This window comes from Dromaius novaehollandiae, chromosome 17 (genome assembly GCF_036370855.1).
Source record: "Dromaius novaehollandiae isolate bDroNov1 chromosome 17, bDroNov1.hap1, whole genome shotgun sequence".
NCBI lineage: Eukaryota > Metazoa > Chordata > Aves > Casuariiformes > Dromaiidae > Dromaius > Dromaius novaehollandiae.
In genome coordinates this window covers 12,562,273-12,577,995 of record NC_088114.1, presented here as the reverse complement: position 1 = coordinate 12,577,995, position 15,723 = coordinate 12,562,273, and positions in this window count along the sequence as shown.

The window sequence follows — 15,723 nt, the reverse complement described above, 5'->3', positions numbered from 1 at the left end:
TAGCAGCCCTTCATGTTGACTGAAGGTATTCTGACAATTCATTAATGTAGAGGCTCTCAGAATGCTCCTGAAGGTAATGGAGAAGGAGGAATACTAAGTGCTAGGTATTTCATACTGGGTTTGGTATGCTTGCTTTGTCTAAAAGTGATTAATACTTGGAAACCATCTAGACTTTGTATCAGCTATCAGGCTCTAAAAGCATAAGTAGCCGTGGCTGGAAAGGAGCAACTGTCTTCTAAGTATTTCTCACCTTGTACCAGGGATCTTTAGAGCAACTAGCCAAAAGAATTAGTAATAGCAAGAGCTTCCTAATTGCATCTCTGGGATAAAACTCACCAAAGTGGTTTGTCGGTGAACTGTCAAATGGAGGTAGCTTAATATTGTGTGTGCTCCTAGCAAAGTAGAATTCTGCAAACAGGAAAAGATTATCTCAAGTTATAGACTACCTCCCTCTCAAGCATGGAAAAGTTAAAAGTCATGATGATGGACAGCCAACAACTTGTGTTTTCCTGCAAGTGGTGGCATGTATGTGGCTGCACTGCATCCATATTTGTGAGATTATTCAAACTATAAGCATGTAGTATACATGAGATAGTTTTAGGTGATAACCAAGTTCTTTTGAGGGTGATGAACTTAAAGGCAGGTGAGTGAAATTGCTGTGTGCACTCAACTAGCTCTATGTACACAAGGTCACAATCTCAGAAGTTCTGGCTTCATTAAAATTGTGGAAAGACTATTTTCAGGTGTACCCTTCTTTTGTATGGTCTGCCTATTGGCTTTGTAGCAGTGGATGCCTCCCTAAGGACAAAGAATTCTTTAGCTAAATCTTTAGATACGCTGTAATCTCTTCAGGAAGTTCATTAAATATAAATGTCTTACTGCTCTGGTTGCTCTGTGACATAAAGAATGTTTCTATCCTTCCTGTTGGGGGTTTATAAGACAAATTTTGACAGGCGCTGTTGCTCTGCATAAGTTAATGATGACTCATCTAGAGTCTCGGGAAGTCTTCTGAGTCAAATTCTATCATCTGCTTATGCTACTAGCAATATAACATATATTAGATTTTCAGTACTCTATCAGGTACTTCTCCCATGTTTGCAAGTTGTCCGTAAAGGATCCGATGAGACGAGGGTGTGAGGGGCGTTTTCTGTGCGTCTTTTGCTGGGAGTCAGTAGGCCCATTTTCTATAGAGTAACAACAAGAAATGCTGCAGTGGAGTCTGTGTTCTTGTTTCCATTTCAGAAGCTTTTAAAGTTTCTGAGCACTGGGATTGCTGTAGGTTTTTACAAAATCTTTATTGTAGCAATGATCTAGAGGAAGTAAAAGCACATGGATAGCATGTATGTTGGTTTTTGCAATATACCTAGCTGGACCAAAGAATTCTGATATTTTGAAATTGGTGTATCTCTCATGTGACGCTCAAGTCATGTCTTTGGTCTCTCAGTCTCAAGTCAAATCGTAGGCGTAGACCCAATTTATTGTCATCTGTGGTCACCAGATGTATTTACCAAATGTGCTTAGCTGAAGTTCTGAATGTTCTGCTCTGAAGCAAGAGTAATTTCAATTAACTAAAAAAGAAAATTTTTTTTTCTGGAGATCTGTCCTTTTTGACATCACCTTGCTTCCAGCATAATAGAATGCTTACTAATCCTGACACAATGAGGGTTATGTTAGCGTTATATAAGGGTCCATCTAGCAGTAGTATCTGAGCATTACTCTCTTATCTGGAACCAATTTTTACTTCATCTTTCACGGGCTGTTTGTTGAAAGATTAAGTCAGTCTGAGGGTCTCGATATAATACTGATGAGGTTGATGGGTATCCTTCCTTGATTTTTTTTTTTTTTAAGCTACATGACAGTTGCTAACAGTAAAACAACCTTTCATGTATGTCTTAAATCAGCTTGAAAGCTAAAGGATAGTTAGACTTTAACAGTGCGTTCCTTATAGGGACAGAGACACTTTCAGTCCATGTCCTCATTTTCTGCTTAAATTTGTTCAAGTTTTATATCAATGCATTCATTTCTTAGAGTTCTGCCCCTTCCCGTCTTTTCGAATGCCATGCTAGAACAAGATGTGCTAATGCTATGGGAAGCTAAACTTCTCATGCTGTATGTAATAAGGGCAGTATTATACAGTGTAAACAAAAGCATTAAAGAGTGCTGAATTTTAGACAAGCAGAAACCTTAAGAAGAGTAATGAGATTGAAATCTCCATGAATAACACACATCAAAGAACCAGTTTTTCTGGTAAGTAATCATTTTTTCTAGTAACTTCTTTGTAATAACTAGTTTTGAAAACATCTCTCCAGCATTGCCTTTGTTTCGTATATAACTTCTGACTGTGGTTTGCAATCCTTAATACTCCAATTTCTGACCCAAATCCGTAACTTGGGTGGACTGTTTTTTAGAGCTGAATGTATTTCCAAAGAAACACAAGGGTACTTACTGACCTACTCGCTGTGCTTCAGCAGCTGCAATAAGCTGCTGTGTAGTAATTTAGAAAAGCTTCATGGTTTTTCACGTACATTTCAGATGAAGGGAAACTAAAGACCGGTTGTATTTGAAGACATAGGTGACTTTAAGAATACTAATGAAAGTCAGAAAAAGATGTGGGAAACTGATGTCAGTATACATTATCAAATATACTCTGACGGTTTGGGACCAGCCCAAAACCCTTCAACAAACCTGTTTGAGTGAAGGGATAGAGAGAAAAGAGAAAAAATATTTCAGTGCTTTGGATTTGTACTTTTTAATGCTATCCACACCATGTATTTGAACTAACTTAACAAGTTGCTCAACTAAGTATCACAACAAAGAATGTTCTGCAGTGCAACAACATGAAACAACTTGTTGGAGCCCTTGTTTTCAGGCTCACTGAGATCAGGCTCACTGAACTCAGTGGGGCTTCTTGAAGAGTGTGAAGATAATCTATATACATAATTCATACAGAATGTTTAGGTCTTAACTCTGAAAAAGACTAAGTACTTGAAGTTCCACATAGATATAGGTAGTTCAGTTTCTGAGTTTTAGTAATTTCTGAGATAAATGAGGGTATACCACACACCTTGAGATTAGGCCGGGTAGGTATTTTTTTAACTTGTGTCAGAAGTTATACCATGTTAGAAAGAAACTAAGCAAGGCTTCCAACTACATTTACCTGCATGCCCTACAAGTACCTTGTTGACGTAATTGCTTTCCCAAACTACTCTTATGTAGCTGTTCTTCCATATCATTATTAACAGTCATAGTTGTATCTGTAAGAAAAATAGTCTATAGGTATGATTAACTAGACTCCTTCCTCATGTATTTTTTATGCTATGTCAAAATCGTGTGAAGATGATTGATACCTAAGTTTAAGATGTTCCCACAAATGGTGCAGGGGGCAAGAGACCTTTAAAGTTAAGGAAGTTTGTCTTCTACATGTGAAAGTGCAATATCAAACATGGGAATACAGTAAAATACCTTCAGAAAAGAGCTGTTTCAGGTATAATTTTTTAGAAGTAGGTAAGACAATAAAGCTTAAGGAGAATATGTTACCTTCAATAAAAGGTTTCTATGAAAGTGCATACCACCAGAAAAGAATTCTGAAACTCCTTTTGTGAGGTAGTTCTATATTTTGTTCTACTAAGTAATAAAATGTCAAGTATGAGTAACAAGAAATGTATCCTATTTCAAGACTATAAATCGAATTAGAATCTCTAACCTTCTACGTTAAAACTACTGTAGGAGTCGTATGTAGTACTTCCTCTAGGTAAATAAACATAAATGAGAACCTATTAGACTTTATTACCATTCTTGATTGAAAAAACAGGAAAACACAACACAGTTTAAGACAAAAAATCTGAGTCAATGCTTATATAGCTACAGAAGCAACAAAAACATTGAATGAGCTGCACTCTTTTTTTTTCATCTTTGATTGTCTTGATAGTTTTAGTTTCTACAGTTAAAGAATTGATTCAACACCCTTAGTAGGATCTAGACTTAAAATTAGAATGCTATTTACAGGACAGCTGATCTTTTTTGGCTATGCAAGCATTCCTTTAGCCTCCTCAAAAAGAAAATTAGAAAGCAGTTTTTATTTTTGTTTTCACCAAAGATTGTTCCAGAACTGAAGTTAACAGACTTTATTGCTTTATAAGTAGTTTTTAGAATCTACATCTAAGTTTCAGGATATTATATTCCATACCACTTGCTAATTTAACATCCCACTGAAATTTTGAATTTGCAGGTCCTTGAAGGTAAGCATATATTTAAAATACTTATATTACGCAAATTCTTCCCAGTTTTTGCTCTGATAGATTTGGCAAAGAGAGAGTGGTTGGGTTTCTGACTGAGGTGAATTGTTGTTAGAAGTTGATCCTTTGCTATGCCTATGAAGAAAGTTGTAAATTCTGTACTAAGGCAAATATTTAAAAGTAAGCATATTACAAAATTGTTTCTTATTACAGAACTAATGCTTAAAGTTTATTGAGCTTTATTGTATAACAGAGCTCAATTGTTTCATAATCCTGAGCCTACCTTTGGCATTGCCATTCTTGCTTCAAATTATATAGAGTAATTGGAGCACAATTTCATTTGTGTAATTTTCTACCTGGGCTCATTCAAGAGTTAGTCACATGTTCAGGATTAGAGTGTGGTCAGTATATGACATTTCTACTTATTCTGAGAATACAGCATATATTTCTATGTATTCTGAAAATAATAGTCTCTGTTTTTTTTTAAAGGACAATACTGATGTTGTAGAGTGCTAATTTGAAAACTGTAGTATGTTTAATTCTTTTGAAAAATGTTGATAACACTTCTGCCTGTTCTATTCTTACTCTTCTCCAAAGATGTAAAGTCTTTACTTGCAGTCCAAATTACCTTATTGTGTGATTGTTTGCCATTTTGCCATTTATCTTGCCATTGGACCATCATTTGGAGTAAAATAGGAATTGATTTCAGGACTTGAGTTATAAATTCAAAGCATTTAGATATATGCGTTGTTCCATTCTTCAGCATAACAAAGGCTATGAAGAAGCATTTTGTTAAATATTTGCTTTCTGTGGCTATTTGTAGGGACTTTGCAAATCACCAGGCTTATCCAATTGCTGCTGTAAGTCACTGTGTGCTCGGGAGGAAGAAAGCATACCTCTACTTTCTAGTATTTTTGTAACAAGGTTCTATTAGTCTGCAAATATTTTACCACCGTGAAGATGATTAAGGAATTAACTTTCAAGGAGCCTGTCCTAGCAGATTCCACTTTTCGGTAAGTAGAAACTTCTTTTCTTCTTCTGGTGGTTAATGGGTTTACAGGGAAAGATAAGGTAGAGAACAAACATATATCAGCTTCCTGGGATCTAATTCATCAGATGCTTTCATCCTCTCACATCAATGATAGATTAACATCAATTAAAAGATTTCCTTGTTTGATGCTAGTTCTAAATCCTTCTCTCAGGTAAGTCTGTCACAGGTGGCCCACATAAGTGATGGATATGACAGGGCAAAGGTGACTGTATCGTATTACGAACACTTCTTTATTATGCTTTAAACTTGCTTATTGTAATATATCCCAAACAGTCTTTCGTTCAGGAAGAAGGCTTGACATCTCATGGAAGGACTGTTGCTGAGAAATGGCTTTTCAGGGATGTTGATGCTAGCTCTGAACCACAGGCAACATTCTCTTACATCTTTTATGAATTAAACTTTCTACAGCTCAATACTTGGAACCTTCTCATCCATTTCTTACTATTCATTCTGCTATGCAATGGTAAGGAACCATGTGCTGAAGGAGAAACCTGTTTATGAACAAAAAGACATATATGATTTGGAAAAAAAACCCTCATTTTTTTCTCCAAAATAGCAGTGCCTGCAAATGTATGCTCACACAAAACCTTAAATGAATCCCAAAAGGTACTTAATATTTTATTTCTGATGAGCCTAGTCAGTCATGTTTCATGTTTCCTGAAAAAGGTCTATCTTTTCTCTGTTGAAATATATTCTGAGAAAACCTTGCTATACCCTTTATTAGGGATTGTTTCTCTGTTTTTTTTTCCAAAATAACTTTTTTGCATGCAAAAATCTTCTTCCTTAGCTGATAACTTGGAGGAAAAAAAATGCAGCAAAGACAAGACTAATGAGTAGAGTTCTGTTAAAATACTGAATATTAATGTCAAAGAAGTGCTGTGTTTTTTTCCGGTGAGTTATTTTACTATTATGATGATACAATCCACAGTGCATCTAATCACATAAATGCCAGTGATGGTGTCTGTTATTTATTGCTTGTGATTTTTTTATCTGTTTCAAAAAAAAACAGTTTTCAAAACTTAACACAAGACAGTCATCTTTTAGTCATGGGGGATTAGTTGTATATGGAAGGATTTGGTTGTCTTTGATTCCAAGAGATGGGTTTTTGTTTCAACTATTAACAGGCAAAAAAGGCCTGTAGATTTACTAGAGAAACATTAACTATTGGTGAAATAAAAATGTGAAGGAGAACAAGAAGGCTGCAGAAATATTTGTAAGGTTACAATTATTTTGAAGTAGTATAGAAGCCCAAAGATTTGAAATAGAAAGAACTCGTAATATGTGAAAGTATTTCCAAATATTTTTGAAAAATATTTTTTTCTTAAAAACAGACATTCTAAAATTCTTTGATATTTCAGAACATCTTTGTGTTGTCTGTCTCTCTGAGTAAACATTTTTGGGGGAAGAATGAAGTGACACTTCAGAGGAAAAGCAGATAGCACTCTCAAACTTCCTACTGGAAGTTTACTAGTTTTTCATTTGTGACAAAACGGCAGTGTTCAGACACCTCCTTTTTAGATTTATGGCTGGGGTTTATGGATAGAGAGTCGCTAAACCAGTAGATCTTCATCCAAACTTTAAAAAAGTCATTTATATTAATCATAACTTAATTTGCATAAATATTACAACTAGATTTTTTTTTCCATTTTTCCCTGCTTTACACTATTGTGCTCTGTATTATACTATTAAACCTAACTTCTTCTGTTTTGTCCATTTTAGAGCTGTACTGTATGTAGAAAAATTGCTGTCAGCTTTGGTTCACCAAGGAAGTGAATTCTAGAGAATGGAGCAGTGATCAGAAGATACTTGTTTTATTGATGGCTCTGCCATTGGTCTGCTGGAGGCCATGGAAAAATCACTTCTTTGTGCCTCTCTACCGTTATTTGTAGAATGGGGCTAATGCTACTGTCTTCATCCAGTGTTTGTAAAAAGCACTGCGTAAGTAGTATTTTTATTGTCCTTGGTGCAACACAGAGGGGAAAAATAACATATATTTGATGTTTTTAAGGTATTGGAGTCTATCGAGTCCCTAAAAAAACCAAAGCTTATGCAATGCTACTGTCATGCTCTATTACTGCTTGTGAACTTACTTTGAAGTCCACTGTCCAATATCAAAAAAAAGTTATAGAAAAAATAAGGGACTCAGATGTATTAAATTCCATCAAATTTCCTGTTCAAAGTGGCTGAGTAGAGAAGAAGGATCCTATTAATGCTCCTTTATAGGAAAAACTGCTGCGTGTGCTTACCTCTACTGAACAGTACCAAATCCATGTGGGAGCTTCATTCCGGACATAGATTCTTCGCGCTCCAGGATTAAGTAAGTACCATTTGATCAGTCAGTGCCGTTCAGTAAGTAGTGCATTCTACATTTTGTTTGTATGTATACCTATATTTTCATCTCTTTTTCATCTGTTCAGGCTGTGAACTTTTCAGTGCAAAGATGGCTCTATTTATATAGTGTGTAGTGGTCTCTTTGAATGCCTAATGAATTTGGTGCCATCTGTGTGCTGTTTCAATGGAAACAATGATCAGGGTTTAGGTAGAAGTATGAGCTTGTCTATATGTTCTCCTGGAATAATGTATACTAACTCAGTGTATTTCCTCTTCATTGCACAGCCTCCTCACCAGTTATTTTTCTGGCACTTCTTTCTGTTGCTATATTAACAGAAATTGAAGCTCAGGTGCATTTTTAATACATAAAAATAGATTTTGACTATTTGGTTACACATATGAACAAGGATTAAAAATCACAGTACAGATACCTACCTGCTAAGCATTCTGAACTTTCATTGAACAACTCTGACTTGTTTTTTTTATTGATTCAACAAATCATATCACTTTTAATGATCTGCTTTGTCCTTGTTTGAAAGTGTCTCCAGGTACCTCATCTGCCATGTGAAATACTTGTAAATTTTAAGGCCTGATACAGAATAAGCCTAATAATAATTAAGGCTGTAAATTGATCAGATAATTGTACTCAGTGCATACTTAACAAAATGAAAATAAAATACTATTTGGCTAGTGTGAAAACCACTAAGGAGATTATTTTGTACACTGGGATATTTACTGAACGCTTTGTACAAATACATTAATTTCAATGTAGACACATTATAAGTTAATTCCCTCTGGAAATCATGCAAAATAACATGTCTGCTTTAATTTTTCATGAATATTTAATGTTTATATTTAAATGAGTTTAATTAGATGCTTAAATATTTCCTAGAAATATGAAAGCTGCATACTGAAAGCAATACAAATAACATACAGCAGAGTTACTATTAGATATTTTTGCAAGTTGGAGTAAACAATCTAGTACTGTCCGTCTTTCTGCCACATTAAGTACAATCAGCTGAGAAAATATTTAATATCAATACTTCACTGGGATTAAGGTCCACTGGGATTAGGGTGGGCACATTTATGAACTATGAATATATTGTTAAGCACTGTGCCCCAAAGAGGGAAAACAAAGATAAAAGACCTGGGAGAGGACACCAATCAATGGACTGTTTATATCTAAATGTTCCAAAATATGTATTATATATGTGGTATTTTTACTTAATGCCATAAATGTCTCTTTTTTTCTTTTCCCAATTTTTTCCCCATTTTGGTCATATTCTGTCAGATTTTTTTCTTGGCTCATAGCTAACTTTGAGCCTTCAAAAGAAATGTGAATTTAAAGATCAATAACTGGGTGGATCGCTTGAGAAAAGAAGTTGCTTTGTAAAAGAGGATGTAGAATGAAGGGAATGAAAGTTGTTTTGAGAGGAATAGACAGAATTCGCAGGAACAGAATATATATTGATTTTCACTGTTCTTGGAAGGCAAAGATACTTTGGGTTTGAGCATATGTGAATAATTAAGTGACACCTGTCTCTTTAAAAATCTAGGATGTGTGTGGATATCAGTACTTTTTGGCGATTGTCAGCAAGATGCTTTTTTATCATTAGAATTTGTTTTTCCCTAATTGTAAACTGTAGGCAGTGAAAATTCTGTGTGTGACTGTTTCTCAGCTGTGTAACTTCCCAGGTACTAAGTTACAAATACTCTTTCCATTTGGTCATTAGTGAGAAGGTTATAAGATGTGTTTATAACTCTTTCCTGTATGTCAGATGTGATCTAATTTTATGGAACTATAAATATAGTTATGAAGGATATAATTCAAATATATATATTTCTTGTTTTTCACAATCGTCAGTGTTACCTGTTATATTTGGCTATATTGAATGGATTTAGGTACCTGTCATGGAATAAGAAGCTGCATGTCAGCATGTTTTTTTTAGGTTTTTGTGTCTTTAGCTCACACTCTGTATTAGGTATCATCGAAAGGTAAATACTACTAATCGTACAAACTCCAGGCAGATTTGGGACCCCTGTAAACTTGTCATCATTCTACAAACACAGAAAGCAAAGCATTTATGCCTTGAAGAGTTTATAATTTAAAAGCAAGCAGAGGATAGACAGTTTTTGGACTGAACATACAAAGGAATCCTTCCATACAGATAATAATTATCCTGTGTTTGAGCTAAAGGTAGAGTTAGTGAAGCGGCTTAGAAATACATGGCTAACAAGAATTCTGTGTTCAGATATTTCTGGAGAGGTTGGGTAATGTTGTATCATAACATTGATACACACACGCGCACACACGCAGCTTTTGGCAAAAGCACTATTCTCAAGACTAATGCTTTTTGCAAATTGTATCTCAATATCAGCAAGTTCTGATTGGCTTCTGATATAATGCCTGGAACCCCCAAATTCTAGTGACTGAGGGTGTTAGGGTATTATATGGTATTACTATAAGACTCTAAGTTTTGAAATTCTGACCCATACTTAGGCTTGCTGTGTGTGCCTGTAAATAGCTGGTATCTCCATGCTGTTTTATATTTCAGTCTAAATTATTTTAACTATCGCAAATCATTTGTTTTGTCCTAACTTCAAACATTATAGCCAGATGAGGGGTTTTCCCTTTGTTGGGTATTTATCTGTAAATCCCAGAATGTGTTAAGGCAAAACACTGTAAGGGAATGACCATGTTTCAGTGGTGCATACATTTTTCATGATGATAATTGTCAAGAAATCACTTATATGTAGTTATGTACTTAAATGAATATGAGCTATTTTTGCTTAATGTGATATTCTAGTGAAAGTAATCAATCTCGCTTTAGGATTTGATCTGTTAGTAGTTGAAATCTTCCCTCTCTAAAGAATTACTTGGTTTAGCAATGTGTCTAATTGAAGAAATAGACCAAAACTCCTTGTGGCTTGCAGGGGTGTTGTGCTTGAGACCCAGTTATATTTGCAGTAATTGTACGTAAAGCCTCCAGCATTTGGAGAATCTCATCCATAGTTTCAACATGTAAGGAATTACTTTATTCAGAGTTTTCTCAAGTAGAGGCTACTGAAAGAGGAGGAATTGCAGGAAAACATTCATTCCTTTCTCCAGCACATAACACAAACATCGGAAGGAAGTAGGAATTGTAGGGGATTGGCAAGAAAAAAATTGTTACCAACAGGCTTTCTGGCTGTTGCTGCATCCTCAGGATCCCTAAAGGACACCTTAACTCTTGCTGGGGGCAAAGAGTAGTAGGTGTTTGTAATAACATAGTAACTGAGTAACTTATTTCCCTGCTGGGTAAAATGGAGAATATTCTCTCTCTGCAATGACAAAGTATTTTTGATCCCATACTTACTTTGTCTTAAATCGTAGAAAAACAAATCTCAGGTGCTTTTATTATTATTATTATTTAAATATAATCCTAGGTCCTTCAATGAGATACCTTCCCGGGAGAGTCTGAAAGTTAAGTGTTAGGGCTTCAGAACTAGATCCAGAACAAATGAATTTGTGGTGCTTGTAGCAGGGTCTGTGCGCCATGTAGGCGCTGTGCCGCACGGTTGGGGCCCATCTGCAGCAGCTTCCTGCTTCCATGGTAACCGCGGCAGTACTAAAATCAATGATCTCTGTTACTGTCTCTGCAGTAACCAAATCCTGAGGTGGGAGCAGAAGGCCCAAACCTTCTGTTTGGCAGGAAAAGGCCCTGTTCTCTCCAAATGTTTGTTGGCCGGCCACCACGCTGGGTCAGTGCATTTCTGTTGAAATTCCAGCATGTCCTTAAAGGGCAGGAATATCTCACGTTGTTCAGTTATGTCACCTTGAGCTTTTAAGGATTGCTATTTGCCTCTTCTGAAAGAAGTCCTGTTAAGCCTTTCTTGGCTGTAAAACATCATGGAAGGATCGGGGAGTTATGTTTGCTGTCACTGATAACATCAGAGTCCAACAATGCTAACATGTAAGAACGCTTTGGTGCTCTTGCTGATTCACTCTCCTGGTTTTCACAGCTGAGACTTCCTTGCTTTGACACTATTTATCCCTGTGCTTCTCTTTTTCTCCATTAATAATGTTCACTTTTGTATACTGCAGTGTAGGCAACATTGCAATGAACATCATTAATGTCAGATATTGAAAACTGTTTAATAATGAAAATAAATGTTACTCCAAGTTTAAAACACCTCATGTTGTAAGTTATGAGCCAGTGGGATGGAAGACAGTCTATGAAAGTGCATGTCTAAAATTACTAGTAATTCACAATAAGGCTGATTCAGTAAATATCACCATATATACATTCAGATGGAGAAAACAGGTCATTTCATTTTATCAACAAATCATAAGATTGGTTGGTAAAACTTTAGTATTGATATCTGTTGTAATAGGAACTGTATTTTGACTTAATGCTTTATATTGCTAAGATAACAGGTATGACTTCATAAACTGCTCATCTAAGTTTTATCTTGAAGGTTACGTTTGATCTCTCTTGGTAGCTGAACATCTTTTTACTCACCTGAGCTTCACTGAAGAGGAAAGCTAAAATCTTAACTTAGCTGGAATAGATCTTTTCATGAAAGGTTTTCTCATCCTTCCACTAACTTTTATTAGGTGGCTTGCTTGTCTTGAAGATTCCACAAAACTAAATAACAAAATCAATATTTTAATCTTCTCTTAACTTGGAAAAACATTTTTTGTAAACTAAATATTGCATTACTATACTAAAATCTGAAAAGATAAAGGAAGAATTGACATACAAGTGAGCTATGAAAATGAGGGAAAAAAGTAATCAAGTTTTTCTTGCCCCAAATGAGATGCCAAAAATCAAAAAATATGGTGGATTATGAAATTAATTTAATTTTTAATGAGCAACATTCAATATAGATAAGTCACAGATGCTGAATTTCAGGGTAATCTCTCTCTCTCTCTCTTTTTTTTTTCTCTTTTCTTTGGATTTGCTTGGATTTATTTCAATTCCATAAAGAGATGATACATTAGGACGTGAATCTGTTCCTTGAGTAATTGTATCATTGATGTCCAGTTCTACTGTGGTGAATGCAGTCAGCCCTTACTAAGAGAGCTTTTCTATACTTGGAAATTAATGGTATATCTGTTCCAGGATATTTATTCTAGAATAAGTAGAATAATGTCCACCTTGTGATTGGAATGAACAATTACTCTAAAGGAGCCGTCTTGGCAGAATTCTCTGTGTAGATAAACCCTTGTGCAATGTAAGTAAAGTTAGAATGAAATCTTCAACACACTGTTTTTAAATAACTTGTCCTGTAACCTTTTACTGCACTGTGTTGTCTTCAGAAGGAATGTGGCAATTTTGGAATTTTCAGTAAACTGTCCATTGTAGTCTTACTGGAGATGAAAAGTTCAACAGTTGAGGCATCTGACACAGTGTTAGTGCTGTGAAATGTCAGTTTTGACAAGTCCAAGAGTGGACGGAATTAGATGCTATTTTTAGCTTTGTTTAGTATCCCAGTATTGTGTGTAAAACATTCACTTTAACTTATTTTTACTAAATACATTATATATGTAGGTATGTATGTTGTTAATTCTTCCATAACACTTATGCTGACTCCTGGGGCTAGGAACTGATTAAGAACTGCTAATGGGCCAGATCTGTGGATAAGGTGTTATGAATTATTCATCCTGTTATCCCAGTGCAAACACAGTAATGCCTTGGTGCTGATTAGCAGGTGGATGGGATGATACAAAGTCAAGAACACCAAAAAGATATTTTGTTTAACATTTTTTTCTTGCAGGTAATTATCTTTTCTGCACTCATTTATTCCTTATTTAATAGGAACAGGTCTTACTGGGGGCTTTTTCTGTCATTTCAATATTTATTTTGAAAAAATCATGACTTTTGGGGGCTAAATTGGGTTGGGAGCTGCTGCAGTTGACAAAGAAGGTTTTAAGAATAGTCGTCTGCAAGCTTTTATTGCTATGTGTCATAATATTACTTTATTCATATCGGTGGGTTGCATTTTCCCCTTTCTTCTGTTACCTGTGAGCTTTGTTGTACTAGTATTAATGGGAGCAGAATTTGACTTATTTTTAATGAATGTAGAGCACCTTTATGTGCAAATGTAAAACAACTTTGCAATGGTAATGAAATCATTAGACATTTGTGCATAGTATTCATTATGACTTAAGGGAACACAATTTAAAATAGCTAATAGATTTTTTTTCCCTAGCTTGACCATTACTCTATTTTTTTCCTTTCTCTCTGTTAAATGAACTCTCAACATTTCTTCGTTTCTTTTTGTTTGACTTAATACTCATGTATATCAGTATTTATTAAAGGGCTTTGTCAGAAGTCAAACTGAAGGGTATTGTAAGTTCACCTTACTTGTATTTTGCCACTGTTTCTTAAAAATACCTGTTTTTGGAAGTAAGACAGCAGCCTGAAACATAGCTTCATTAATGCAGAAGTTTTGGGTTCACAGCTCAGGCTGTGAAAAACAAACAAACAAACAAAAACCCCCAACTATCTTCCACTTATTTTCTTCTCTAGCAGTCCTTTTTCTCCATTTTGAGCTAAGCCTGCCAAGATTTCCTTTCTCCCCCATTCTCTCTGAAGAAATAAATTTTGGTGGCTGGATGAAGTGTACCTGGCGGGATAGGGTCTCTGGATTGTAGGAGAATGCCCATCTTAGGGACAGAGCCTGTGTTTTGCAGGAGATGTACGCAGTTTGTTGTTCTCTGAATATGTATTTTTTTAAGTTAGGGAGGAGAGGAATGAGGACTGAAGAATAACCGCTGAATTGATGTTGGCCTTGCTGTCTTGTCTCTTTGGTGTTTGTATTTCTGTTCATCAACAGCGTGAGATCTTTTTTTCTCCCTTCCTCTCCTCCTCCCCTTTTCCTGTTTCTCTCCCTCAGTCACCACATCCTTCCTAGCGCTGCTTATCACTGAGATTTCTCTCTCTCTCTGTTCTTACTCTGCTGCCTATGATTAAGCACCTGGAACATTTCCAGCCCAATGACTGCAGAGTTTTGCAATGAAACTCCTTTGAGAGTTATTGCAATAAGGCTGTCTCTTGAAATGCACTGCTCTGAAGGAGTCAGATGTTATGTACTCCACTGCCTGTCTGTGTGTGGATTTTGAAAGTGCTTTTAAATGCTCTAGCGCTAGCTGAGTAACAGCAACAATCAATCCGCATGAGTTCTCATAATAGAAGAATGTTTTATTGTCACAAAATGTCCAAAATCCTTAGTCTAGAAAAATATCTTCCTCTGCTGTCAAATGTACAGACAGTTGAACTGATTGACATTTTGTTACTTTTGAGATTCTGCTTTGTGGGTTAGCCTAAGACAAAAGCTGTATCTAATGCTATGCACAGATGAGGCAGGTTTGTACTCAGGAGGCAAATTTTGATATTATTTGAAATTTGTGTCTGAGTTCTTTCACAGTGGTTTGTCTTAGCTTCAACTACAAAGAAATATGTCACTTTTGGTGGGAGATGTCATAGCTACAATATTGTATTGCTTCATTGCTACTGTTGGTTCTCTGATTCTACATTACTTGTAGAACAACTTGTAGTTGTACTTGTAGTACAACTCCCTGGAACTGAATAGTGGAGGGTAGTTATTTATGCAAATTAAATTAAAGATTTCTTTTAAAAGATAATATGTGAAGATGCTTTGCTCGATAGAAAAATACTGCACAGTAAATAGACCTTGAAGCTTCCTCCAGAACATTGTCCTAAGCCTGCAAGCTGTCCTCAAAAGTATCTGCTTTTGTTACTATTATCTTTCACACAAGGCTGTGTACACTGATAGAATGTTATATTGATAATGTCAGAGTTCAATTGCCAAGAAGCTTTTTCCCAGGAGGTTTATAGCCATTTAAAATAAAGCTGCCAGTAGCATCACCCACCAGCTGAAACTATCCAGAATTAAAAGACAAATGAATGCAGAAAGGACGTTTGTTTTTGACAAATTCAAACATTTGAAAGTATAATACAATTGGAAGAAGATCTAGAGAAAGATGGAGGAGACGCTCTTTATTTCCATCTTGGTGTAGGTCTGAAGGAGCTTCCAGTCCATGGAAAACACATCTTCATTTGTCAGTTGGCCAGGTTCTTGTTGTCTTAAGTTCAAATA